Raw genomic sequence first — 13,640 nt, 5'->3', positions numbered from 1 at the left:
AGGGGGTGATTCTACGCGAAAAAAGAAGTCGAAAATATAGAATAAAAAATATACAATAAAAATTTATAGAATAAAAAAAATACGTCAATCGAGACAACGATCTACAGTGAGATCCGTTACAACGAGACGCGATAAAGTGCACGCGTACCGAACGAAAATTCAAAGTCGATTTTCTCGAAAACAAAGCCTCGAACGAAAAATTTGTATTCTATATTTTCGACTTCTTTTTTCGCGTAGAATCATCCCCTTTCCGTTTGTACCACCAGTTACCAACCACCCTGTATAACATAACGCGAATAATAAAATAACACGAGGAGTATGACGCTCTGATGAAGACTGTTTTAAGACTGCTTGAAGAAGCTTCGCCTGTTCCTGATATACTACCTCTCCGTCCCGTGGTTTTCCTTCTTACCATGGTTTTTACGGGATGGGAATCTATTTCTTCCAACCTTGTAATTGTGTATCTTGGTGGGCGCATATCCTCCGATGTTGCTGATTGTTACCAGATGTTTACTTTAGAGCGGACCCATCGAGTACTTAGAGCGTTAATTAGCCTCTTAATAAGGTCTGCACCGTAAAGTTTACAACTTGGGAGGTAGGAAAATCAGATTTTCTCAAAAAAGGTAGATGTTCTGTTCGAGTGATAAAGCTAATTGTCATGTTTATTAAGCGATGATTTTATCAGATTTTTCGTAACGGCGCGACGCATTGTATCATTAAAATTATGACTCCGTTGAATTGGTCAGCGTTGTTGATACGAAATCGCAGCAATTGAATTGGTAATCCAAACCGGATATTAGGATCAATGCAGGCGACTGGAACGTCGCTGTGATTTCGTAACGGCGACGCTGTACATTTTGACAAGTTTATATTTTTCACGAACCGATCTACGAAATTGTATTGCTCGTCGACATCGAGTCTTATATTGTCAACAACGGTATTACAAATTTATGTGCGCTGGATTATTAAGAGTATAATATCGCCGAATCGTGCAACGTCATCGCTGTAAAACTGCAACGCAAAGTGGAGAGAAAATCGCGTTATCGGTCTGCATCGGGTCTCTATATTGTTCATAGCGATATCACAAATTCGTGTGTATCGAATTATTAAAAATACAACCCAGCCGAATTGCACAATGCCATCGTTACAAGGCTGCGACAAAATCGCAAGGTAATAGCGATATTACGCGCTTTGATACGCGTTGAATCGTTAAAAGCATAATCCTATGAAATCTCTATCACCGATACGAAATCACAACGACGTCCAATTGCTCGTCTGTGCCAGTCTTAAAGGGATAGAAACGTTAACACGAAGGCTCGTAACGCCATAGCAATGCGAGAGCTTTAAGCGCGATATCTACGATGTCCCGTACCGCGGGGCTAATTCCGTATGCCGGATTTCTGGTCTGACGGCAACACGTCCTCCTGGCTTCTCCTCGACTTCGCCAACTTTAATTGTTCCACGCTCAGCTTCGTCCAGTTTCGCGCGGATATTTTTACTATCGTTTCCGGTGAAGATTCTTAGCGGATGATTTGCCTGGCTTTCGCGTCTCCAAGAATTCACCCGATGACTACATAATACAGGCTGATTTTCGCTGCGAATATATTTAGATGTACCGCGGATAAATACGTTTCGTGCTGTAGCAGCAGATAGAGAAACCGTGTTTTCGTTAGATGCAAACTAAACGGGTCGTGTCGATACGCCACTACTGCGGTAATTTTCTTCATTATATCAGGTGGAAATTCGTGTTACGGAGTAATTCGTCGTATCTTTGTCTAGATATGTCTCGAAGATAGGAGTGATTTCCCTATTACAGTCGGAATAATCAATTTCACCTAAGAGGGTAATTCGGAAATTAGTTTGGAAATTATGTTGGAAAGTGATTTCGCATAGCCAGAGGGCTGCCACGAAATTCTCTAGGCCCTTTTTAATCCTTGGCCTGGAAACTTCGCTCCGTACTACGTGATACATTTACCAAGGAATCATTCCCCGAAGTAATTAGGATTCACGTCGCGATCTGCTTGAGGTCGTAGGGCCGGACGGAATAAGGGACCTTACGGCGAACACGTAACAACGCATTTCCTCCTTTCCTCGAGCGACGAAGTCACGACAGTTCGTTGATCTTTAATGAGCCGCCTAACGTCCTCTTCGCTTCAAACTAATCGGTATTAATCGAATAATCGTGAGTTAAAGGAGTAAATGTTCGAATATCACGGAAGGAAAACACGATGAGTATGTCTTTATCGGTTTTCTGGTTTTGGCGTTATTCTATGATTAAACTTGTATTTTCATACGGCACCATTGAAAATCGAAACGATCCGTTGGGTTGGAAGATGCAGCTTTTTTAAAAATACCTGATGTATTGACGAAATTTGGCAAGCCAGAGATACGTGCAATTATCAAGGCAAAGAATATTTTAATTTCTTCGATATTTTGTACATTCGAGCATTAAGACAATTTCTTTTTTATTTTGAAGAAAATAAAAGAATAGAATTACGGAAAAATTTGACGAACGCCGTGTAGAATTTTAAAACCGTTTGGCTGTTAAAAAACAGGCAACGCGGCTTATCGTATTCTTCCCAAGTCCTCGTTTACATTTATCATATATCTTCCGACCCTTCCGATCAATTTTTTCGAACAAGGTAAGGGGACAAGCGAGTTTTCTCGAAGGAAAAGTCTGTCGATTTTCTTAGATGAGACCGGTATTCCTCTCACGAATGAGGGTTACTTCTTCGAATCGATGTCCACGCGAAATGGAAACTTGCGGCTCATTACGTATGGAGGTTGATGCAACGAGACGTTACCTTGGAATCTTCGAACGGATACGTTCATCTTTACCAAGATAAGAATATTAAATTTAAGACTCTGCCGATACGTACTAGCGAAATTTCGCTTTTTCTCGTCGACGAAAAATGAATTCGCGAGATTCGAATGAATCAAAGCGAGCGGTAACAATATCTCGCAATTTTTATTGTCCGGTGTTTTCCGTTAAAAAATTGACAAATTAATCTGAATGTAAAAAGATACGTATTGCACGATACGATTAGTAAACGATAAACAATAATTTGTCGAGTTACGAAGTAATAAAATGTCTACGGTTATGAGATGGACCGACGGTATGTTAATACATTTTTTTTTTTAAGTATTCATTCGTTCGTTTAAATATTCATATGCTGTCATTCGTTTCTGTGACGTTATTATAAAGCGACACGACGGCAATCGTTATCTAAGAAGGTACACCATGTAAAACGTTGTTTATAAGCGGTAGCTGATAAATGGAAATAGTCTGTAAATATTTACCATGGTGTTAGGACGGCTCGTGTTGAATTTCGGCGGCGTGGATAGAAAGCCAAACTCTTTCACTCGAATCCTTTGAAAGTAGTAAGCATTGAAATTCAAGCAACGACAACGACGTGCGTGTGCAACGTCGATTCATCGACGACTGATTGCTTTTGCTCTGACTAGCTGACGCTTTACCACGTTTATCTTTATAGAGTTGATAATTTCGTCAATAAAGATCCGTACACGGTATATGATCGTACGCAGTTGTTGTTGTGATCGATATGTCGTATTTATTAGTCATCATCGATGATCGAACGGAATTGTGTAGAAACGTGATGTACGTAAGTACGCAAAGGTCTACACAATTATAAAATCGATAATTCTATAGATTCGTATTAGCAACTCGAGAAAAGATTTATTATATAGGATTTATTGCACGAAAGTATTTTTTTTAAATAAAATATCTTCATTAAATTAAAATATTTAGCTTTTTTAATGGATTATTATTTCATTAATCCCGTGTGTGATTAATTTCAAATTTGAAAACGCACGGAGATCACCAAAGAATTAAAAGAGAGGAAAAAAAAAGAGCATGACGTCGGATTACGAATTCTCTGCTTTAAAACGTATGAAAACTTATAATTGGGAATATCGATTTTTTTTTAATTATTTTCAATAGAAAATTATTATTTATTTCTCGCTATATTCTTCTTTCTTTTACCTTGGAATCATCTACTCGATTAATTAATGGTAAAAGAAAGAATAAGCAACTTTTGGATGTTTCTTAAAATGTTATTCGTCGCGCAAAAGATTAACAGGCAAATTCTATTAACCGCAAGCACGTAAATACGACATTGACCCATATAACATTAACTTACCGCTCGTTAGTGCTAAACCATCAAAGCTAACACATATTTCAATATTCTGTACACTCGGTTCAAAGACGTTACAAGACACGACGTTTAATCCTCGTTATCGAACATCTTTGGACTATCTTCTGGTAAATATTCCAAGGCCAACAAACAGTGTACTCGCATCTTCAGCGTCACACGAAACTTCTTAATGATTTAACTTTCGACTGTACACCACAAACTACAAGAAGACACAAGGTATACGACTCTGTTCATCGAAACGATCGAATCAACGACGATATTACGAACTGACAAGCAACTCACGTACAGTGGCTAAGAAAAGTATTCGAACGGTTATAGAAACCTTCCATGAATATATTATGCGTATTATGTAAACCATTTTGAACTAGCAATGCAATAAGATACTATCATCGTGATTACATCGATAAATTTTGAAACCGATCCGAAAATATAAATATAGAGGACATTTTGTGCAAATATACATTTCACACAGATCACAAAAATATTTACACGATCAATTTATCCATTAGACGAATAAACTTGGACATTCAGTGGGCATATATATCATTAATCACGCGTGCAATACTACTATTTACACTGCGTAATAATTTTTCACTAACAATAAATATATTTGCAACGAGCATCTTTTATATACATTTGCAAATTGCTTTCAAATTCACTGGTTGAAAAATGGTGCTAATGAAATTTCACAATGTCTTGTATGATAATGTAACATACTATACAGGGTGGTTGGTAACTGGTGGTACAAGCGGAAAGGGGGTGATTCTACGCGAAAAAAGAAGTCGAAAATATAGAATACAAATTTCTTTTTTTCCATCGAGACAACGATCTACAGTGAGATCCGTTATAACGAGGCGTGGTAAAGTGGACGCGTACCGAGCGAAAATTCAAAGTCGATTTTCTCGAAAACAAAGCATCGAACGAAAAATTTTTATTCTAGTTTTTCGACTTCTTTTTTCGCGTAGAATCATCCCCTTCCCGCTTGTACCACTAGTTACCAACCACCCGGTAGAAGATATTTTGTGCAAATATACATTTCACACAGATCACAAAAATATTTACACGATCAATTTATCCATTAGAGGAATAAACTTGGACATTCAGTGGGCATATTTATCATTAATCGCGCGTGCAATACTACTATTTACACTGCATAATAATTTTTCACTAACAATAAATATATTTGCAACGAACATCTCGTAGCTTTTGTATGCATTTTCAAATTGCTTTCAAATTCACTGGTTGAAAAACGCTGCTAATGAAATTTCACAATGTCTTGTGCGATAATGTAACATGTACTATACTATAAATATAAATGTGTCGTGTGATAAGTGTTCAAACACTTTCATGGATCACTGTAAACGTAACTAGAGCCATAGAGGAAGATTTCGTCGAACGAAAGGCAAAGTAGTTGATTACACGCGAACCGCGGCCTAATTTCGGAAATTTAGTCGAAACCAGCATCGAGCAATGCGCGATGGTTGAAATTTCACGTTGGATTTAGATTCGACACCGATGGAAGGTTGCGAACGTGAAATAGCTATAACACGACACTGCCTACAGCCGAATGGATCGATACGCAGTTTAGTTGATAAACTGACCAACTGATAGCACAGTTAGCTTACGAAGCCTGTTTGAGAGGATCTATCAAACGTTCGCTGCTTCTGTCATATGACATTCCTCGTTGCCCTAAATTGATAATTTGTGAGGTTTGAAGGTTTGGACGCGAGCGGACTGGTTTCCGATGCTTTGGCTACGAGTCATTCGATGCTTAATCCATTACTTCCTTCTGTACTCGAGTTCTGCGATTTGATCGAATTATTTAAAAGTTCATACGAAGATAAGAAGAATCGAGGTCGTTATTTTAGCGATTTTAAAGTTGGCTAAAAGATCTTCAAAGATCCTCGAGATCCTCAACACCTTCAAAGTAGACAGTTTTCGACAATTTTTATAACTTTTCTCTTCACAACAGAAGTTTTATCTCTTCAATTGTCAAGTTCGAGAATTCTGTTCTTTAAAAAAAATTTTTTTTGCTTTCATTGACTTTTTATCTTATTCGTAAGATGAAATAAACGAATCTTGCTTTTTCTTTGCTTTCATCGTAAAGCATAATTGTACAATTATGGCATGTCGTATAATCTGTACGTATATACATTTCGTTTATGGACATTTTTTAGAACCGCGCGATGAAGATGTCTTCGTCTTTATCATCAAACAAGTCCTCCGCGTTTTTATTTTAATAAGGGTCTTACGGCTGTAAAGAACGAATGGATCAACAAGATTTTCCCCCAAGATGTTTACTACGTTTGTAATACTAAACTTAATAAAATTCCACTTTCATTAAATATTAAACTTCATGTTGGAGTTTAAAGGCTGTACTTCCGCTAATTAACAAACATACATAAATGTTATTGCTTTCCCATGTTGCTTCAGTAGACAAGTAATTTATCGCAAACTAAAGAACTTCTCTTTTGCCAACCAATTAATTACGCCAAGCTTTCATAAAAACTCGATACAGCCAGCGTAAAAAAGTTCTACCTTTCAGTTGCCTTGAAATATCCCCAGTATAGACGAGCATCGAAACCGGTATCTCAAAAAGAACAAAAAATAAAAAAGAAGGAAACAAAACCATCCGTGTTTCCATAGTGCTCCTATTGCGATTCGTTGAAATATACGTTCGTTTTGTAATCAAAGTCTGTCTCTAGCATTCGAAAAAAGTATCAATATCCATATTCACTCGTATATTGTATAGATTTTCCGAATACCTATACAACCTGCCAAAGTGAAATACTTTAATTGTAAGATTAAATAACTGGACACAAAATACGATCCAACGATATCAAATCCAATTAATCGACGAAGCAATTGATACAATTATGTGTACAAATATAATATTTCTATACATTATGTCACATATAAAAATACAAATTTGTCTGGTGCAAAAAATTAGGATGATGTTAACTTGACTCAAATATCCCCAATTACCTACGACCCTATGCCAATTAGAAGCTAAAATCTCGATTAGGTCATCTCATAAGTTCGTGCCGACTTTTGCGTATACATTTCATGTGTCGATTTCTAAACATACGGCGATAAGGGACCAATGCACTTGAGCTTAGCTGATCGAGAACAGGCTAGAGCAGATTTTCGTGGGTATAAGATCGTAATATAGCGAACACAGTGACTTCTAACAGTAAAAAATCATGAGCGAAATGCGTATCCATTTTCGACATCTCGTGTTGTATGAATTTCGGAAAGGAAGTTCTGTAACAATTGCCACGAAAAACATATGTGCTGTTTACGGAGAAAATGCGCTTTCATCTCGCACCTGTAGGAAGTGGTTCCGACGTTTTAGAGCTGGGAATTTCTGTTTAGAAGACGAGGAACGCTCCGGGCGTCCTCCTCAGACAGACGAAGATAAAATTCGGGATCTTGTTGAAAAATCACGAAGTTTGACAGTTCAAGAGATGTCAAATGTTCTGAAAATACCTAAGACAACGATTCATAGGTGTTTAAAAAAAAATAACATATATATACCCGCTCGAAAAACGGCACGAATTTATGACATGACCTAATAATTACGAAGCTATACAACAATATGTATGCAACACATTTCGACTACAAGTTAACATAAATGTAAAAATATTATCAGAGCGCATGGAGGTAAATCGTTTAGAGTATCTCGCTCGCGTCCTCGCCAGATTAACCTTGCGCGGCCACTTTCATCCCCCAGCCCTCGTTATCGTTGGAAAATTACCTCGTTAGCAGAGTGTCGAGCACGACGCACAGTTCCATCGAATGAAACTGTATTCGAACCAGCGTTCTTCCATACAGGGTCCAGCATTACGTGCTATCATTAACGTTCCGTTGTTTGTACAACGATAAACAAAAAGGAAACCGAGGAAAATTGGTTTTATCGTGTCGACACTAGGGAAAGAGTTGTTTGCCAGCGCGTCCAACAGTTCTTCTCGCATCAGATAAGAGATTCTGTTGCTATATCGCGAACAACCTTCGGCATTGCAGCTCGTCCTCTTTGTCTGTCTGCGAGATACTCGCATGCTAGGCTGTACAATGGCCTGTAAACAATAGCGAAGAAATCACACGACAAACGTTTGCGTGATTATGAAGTTTCTTTTGAAAAGAGAGGCGTCGGTGCGTTTCTTTCGAGCGGCCATTGTCCAGGCAATTTGTTCGTTATTTTATTTACGACTTCGTGACTTCGACGCGGGTAAACCGTCGTTCCGAACGCGTGGGTGGCGGTCGTTCTTCGAATGCAAGGCGAGAGAGAGGAATGACCGCTGTTCGAATAATTCAATTTGGAACAATTGCCGAGGAAGCGAAGGAGAAACTCAGGAAACTTGATATCGTGAATTTTTGTTTCTCCACTGGTTGTAAAATCTGCCACTCGCCTAGTTCTCGTAAATTACTATGTTTCGTTACTATGTTACGTTTGTGTTGCAATGTAATTTCGTTTTATGATTTTCCATAGAACCATTCACATTGCGTAAAGAGCGTCTTGAAAAGATATCCATTTTTTTTTTAAATTACCTAATATGAAATCTAAATTACCTGATACAAACGTTTAGTTCGTTCGAACTCCGAATAAAAATGAAACTTTGAGAAACATCGCAAAAAGAATCGAACAGTTTTTCCACGGCTACGGTACTTCAAGCTTAGAAAGCAGATAATTTGAGGAGAAATTAGTTCAGTATGTACAGAATGTTTCATAACGCGTGGAATCCATTTCAGGAGTGGATAGGGCATACGATAAAAACGAAAGTAATTCTGTACTCCTATTCGACATTCCTTCAAAGTTATAGCCATTTTTGTGTTTCAATAATCCACGACAGTTTACGAAAGAATGCTCTGTATGTCGGCGAAATTCGTCGCTACGACTGCGTACAAACCGAGAATGGTCATTTCGAGCACCATCTATGAAGATAACCTGTTGCGGATTATTTTACGTTATGAAATACCCTGCATATACAGGGTGCCGCTGAATAACGTACAGCGAATACTCCAAGAGGGCACGAGGCGATTCCTTATGAAAAAATAAGAACAAAATATGAAATAAAATTTGCTCGTTGGAGGCTTAGTTTACGAGAAAATCGAATTATTTATCAAGTATACTTGAACATGGCTAATTCCAGATTAGACAGGACTAAATAATCGACAGGAGGTCGTTCTACGCGTGAAAATAAATCGAACATGCAGAGTGTAATTTTTGCCTCGAGACAATTTGTTTCGGAAAAAAATAAATTTGAAAATTTACCATACGCGTGTATTAGGTCGATTCTCGACTAATCACGATCGAATTTTATTTTCTTAAAAACGAAGCCCCGAACGGAAAAATTGTATTCTACATGTTCGACTTATCTATTAACGACTTAACTATTATCTATTATCGACTTAACTCGGTTCAATAGTTCAATTTCTATCACTTTGCGCAAATGTTTTCGAATCGTTACAATGTACATAGATGCAACGCGAAAAACAAGCGATAAACTCATTTTCTTTTTCTTTTTTTTTCCGCTTAGTCCATCGAAATTCCTATCGTTCCTGCGAGGTATATCTTCCGATTTTCTCTTTTCCTACGTCGCAGCGCTAAACAGCGCAACACATATAGCTCAAGGCGTTGTATCGGTCGGTTAAAAATCGCATCGGTAATTACAAAGCGTGTATAATTAAAATGTAATGCGCGGGTGCGTCAAAGTATCGTGCAGGAGTCTGTGGAAGGAATTAACGGAACACGAGAGCAATTAATTTCCTGTTTTCCTGCCGTTTAATTCCACCTCGCTCCGGCTTGCCGCTTTTTCTCTCCATCTTTTTTTCCCTTCTCTTCAAAGGGTAACATTAACCCCGCGTTGTGCGGTCAGATAGTAACGAGCACACGCCAGCCACGAGGCTCGCGAGTGTATAAATAGGAGAAGAGAGCCGTGCAACCGGCGAGAGAAACGCGCGAGATAAAAAGTCATACGTGCCACGGTCAAAGCAGCCGCCACGGATGACGAGGAGGACGCATCCTGATGGAGATTAAACACCGGGTCCCCACCGGCGACGATCTTCAACGTCTTCGAGGAAGCACTTAAACTTCCGTGGACCAGTGTAAATCATACGGTTAACCGCGTCGTTGATCTCCTGTGTTTCCTTTCGAGGCTCTTGTTTTGGTAAAAGTATACACACGAGTCTATCCGTCTGTCAAGAGAAACTTGTATCTAAACTGTGGATGTTTATGAAAAAAGTTGCAACCACAGTGGATATTTACTTCATCTACTACAAGTTACGGCTACTTTGTATATTTATGTTATGTTTTATATATTTTTGTATTCTCAAATTTCACGCAAGTGCTTATGAGAAGCGGAGGAGCTCTTCGTCAAATTCGACTTTCGAAATAACAAATAACAATAACACGTTCTAATAGTCGGAAGCTAAATAAATTCCATAACACGCTGGGATTGGTATAATAAAAAGTGATTTATGGTGATGTGCAAAAGTACAGAACTGGTAGATTTGTCACTTTATATTTTGAAGGCGATATTAAAAGATTCTAACTGGTACTGTGTATAACCAGATACAGTAGTGTTTATTTATTTTACTGTCTTTTACTTGTTTATATAAAAATGATATAATATAGTGAATATTTTGTCAATAAAGTTGAAATATATGGAAGAAAAGTCAAAGACGTTACGGTATACCTTATCTTCAGAGACAAATGTGGATAAGGATCGTTTCTATCATGAACCCTTCAATTGTTTCTCATTTTTGCTTCCTTTGCTTTTTTCTTTCCTTTGCCTTTTATCGAACAGTGTACGATTTAAAAATATCTAGAATTCCCGGAATGACGTTGTCTCGCGTACACACCCCTTGTTTGTTAAGCAAACAGAAGAACGACACCGTAGAATCTTTAACAGTCGACAAAATGGAGAAGGAAGATCGTAAAGGAGAAACGGTTCAAAGTTCGCCATGAGATCTTGCGAATCGTAAATTTTATTTACACGCTCCGTAAGCGCCACTTCATTCAGACGGTCGCCTGGTCGCCTGGCTGCCTCAGGTCGCCTCTTTAAATAACCAACCCGCGAAAATCGGTGCAAAGGCAAGCCCACGAAGGTCAAGATTTAAAGTAGCTGCTGCAATAAGGAGGCAGCTCCAATTTTTAGTAATTTGACCGAATCAACAGAAACCGACTCGGAGTTAATTAAGATCGAATCACCTTCTGGAACGTATTATAAATTCATAATCAATTAATATTCGTAGTAATAAACGTTTTTCGAATATCTCCTCTTAAATGCACTCCTTTGAATATGAAAGCTATTCATTTCTTTTCCAATAAACGTAATTCAAATATCGCAGATGGCACCCGACAATTTTCAACTCGACTTTTTCCTGTCTTCTTTATTCCTTTATATCTTTTATCCTTATTTGATCCTTTCATATGCTTTATCAGCTTTAATTTTCTCATATAGCCCTTCTTTCCTATCATTTTTATCTCTACTTTTGAGTTAGTACTACAAATTTTTGCGCTTTCGTATAATATAAGAAATCTATGATATTTCTTCTCCATCGACAAATACAATTTTTCCTGTCTTCTTTATTCCTTTAGATCTTTTATCCTCATTTGATCCTTTCATATACTTTATCAGCTTTAATTTTCTCATATAGCCCTTCTTTTCTATCACTTTTATCTCCATTTTCGAATTAGTACTACAAATTTTTGCGCTTTCGTACAATATAAGAAATCTATGATATTTCTTCTCCATCGACAAATACAATTTTTCCTGTCTTCTTTATTCCTTTAGATCTTTTATCCTCATTTGATCCTTTCATATACTTTATCAGCTTTAATTTTCTCATATAGCCCTTCTTTTCTATCACTTTTATCTCTATTTTCGAGTTAGCAATACAAATTTTCGCGCTTTCGTACAATATAAGAAATCTGTGATATTTCTTCTTCATCGACAAATACAATTTTTCCTGTCTTCTTCATTCCTTTATGTCTTTTATCCTCATTTTATCTTTTCATATACTTCATCAGCTTTAATTTTTTCATATAGCCCTTCTTTTCTATCATTTTTATCTCCATTTTCGAATTAGTACTACAAATTTTTGCGCTTTCGTACAATATAAGAAATCTATGATATTTCTTCTCCATCGACAAATACAATTTTTCCTGTCTTCTTCATTCCTTTATATCTTTTATCCTCATTTGATCCTTTCATATGCTTTATCAGCTTTAATTTTCTCATATAGCCCTTCTTTTCTATCACTTTTATCTCTATTTTCGAGTTAGCAATACAAATTTTTGCGCTTTCGTACAATATAAGAAATCTGTGATATTTCTTCTTCATCGACAAATACAATTTTTCCTGTCTTCTTCATTCCTTTATATCTTTTATCCTCATTTTATCTTTTCATATATTTCATCAGCTTTAATTTTCTCACATAGCCCTTCTTTTCTATCACTTTTATCTCTACTTTCGAGTTAGCAATACAAATTTTTGCGCTTTCGTACAATATAAGAAATCTGTGATATTTCTTCTCCATCGACAAATACAATTCGAACACCGCAACTGCCTCTTTATCGCTGCAAACTTTTTGTCTCTTCTTTCGCTTCTGTAATACCGGCTTTCTTTGCATGCTGTTTGACAGGACGCGATTTATGTGTTTGAAGGAGTCTCGGATATGTCTATATAGTAAATACGAGAAGTGTCTACGTTGGCATGTACTCTAGGCCCGTTAAGATTTTTCTCAATGAACGTACGACGAAAATATCATGAGCAACCGGATGACGAGACCATCACGTATTTTTGTCATTTTCTTAGGCCGGTTCTGTGTCTTCGTTCTTTCGGTGCTTGTATAAAAACAGGAAATACTTTTTGCCTGTTGACAGCAAACACGAACGAATAAGCCGAGGAGGAATGAACTCTGTACTTATTAGACTGACGAAGTGCAGTTATTTTTCTACGCGATGTTATGGTTAGTTAATCGTTTCTGGGCAAGAATGTTCTCCTTGTTAAATTTTCTAATTACCTGCTATTTATGGCTACAAATGGTGTTACAGTAGCGTACAATGCAAACGGAGAACAATTTGTTCGAATAAAAGGACAATAGGTGTCTTCGAGAAGAATTGTTCTACCAGAAACGTTATCCGTTAAGCTATTAAGGTCGAGGCAGTGATGTGCAGAAATTATGTAAACGTATATTCTTGGAGAACGTATGCAAATAAAGTAATCTACATAGCGAAAGTACCAAACTTCGCCAGCTTTTTAAAGCATAAGAAAATCTATTTGGATAATGAATATTTTATGGAAGCTTGGCAATATAAATCAAATTTCCATAATTTGACAAAAGCTAGCTTCTATCGTGGAAGATGAAATAATAGGAATAAAGAAAGATATTGTACAAATCCTTGGAATTCTCTACCGCGACCACGATATTTAAAAAGTAGAATTCAGCTAGGTAAATTGA

At 37.2% G+C, this 13,640-nt stretch overlaps 1 protein-coding gene across 3 annotated transcripts in view; it reads right to left on the bottom strand.

Annotated features, from left to right (window-relative positions):
- The window catches only part of LOC126868316 (KN motif and ankyrin repeat domain-containing protein 2), a 70,658-nt gene that overhangs the window by 29,558 nt on the left and 27,460 nt on the right, over window positions 1-13,640 (bottom strand). The window contains exon 1 of one of the 3 annotated variants that reach the window (XM_050623642.1): window positions 3,301-3,441. The exons of the other annotated variants lie outside the window; for them this stretch is intronic. The gene's annotated coding sequence lies outside the window, so the exon portion shown is untranslated. Of the gene's footprint in view, window positions 1-3,300; window positions 3,442-13,640 lie in introns of those variants that run through there. 3 annotated transcript variants of the gene reach the window in all.

The sequence above is a fragment of the Bombus huntii genome, chromosome 8, assembly GCF_024542735.1.
Source record: "Bombus huntii isolate Logan2020A chromosome 8, iyBomHunt1.1, whole genome shotgun sequence".
NCBI classification, from domain to species: domain Eukaryota; kingdom Metazoa; phylum Arthropoda; class Insecta; order Hymenoptera; family Apidae; genus Bombus; species Bombus huntii.
The sequence above is the reverse complement of the archived record's forward strand: the minus strand, read 5'-3'. Positions and strand labels throughout refer to the sequence as shown.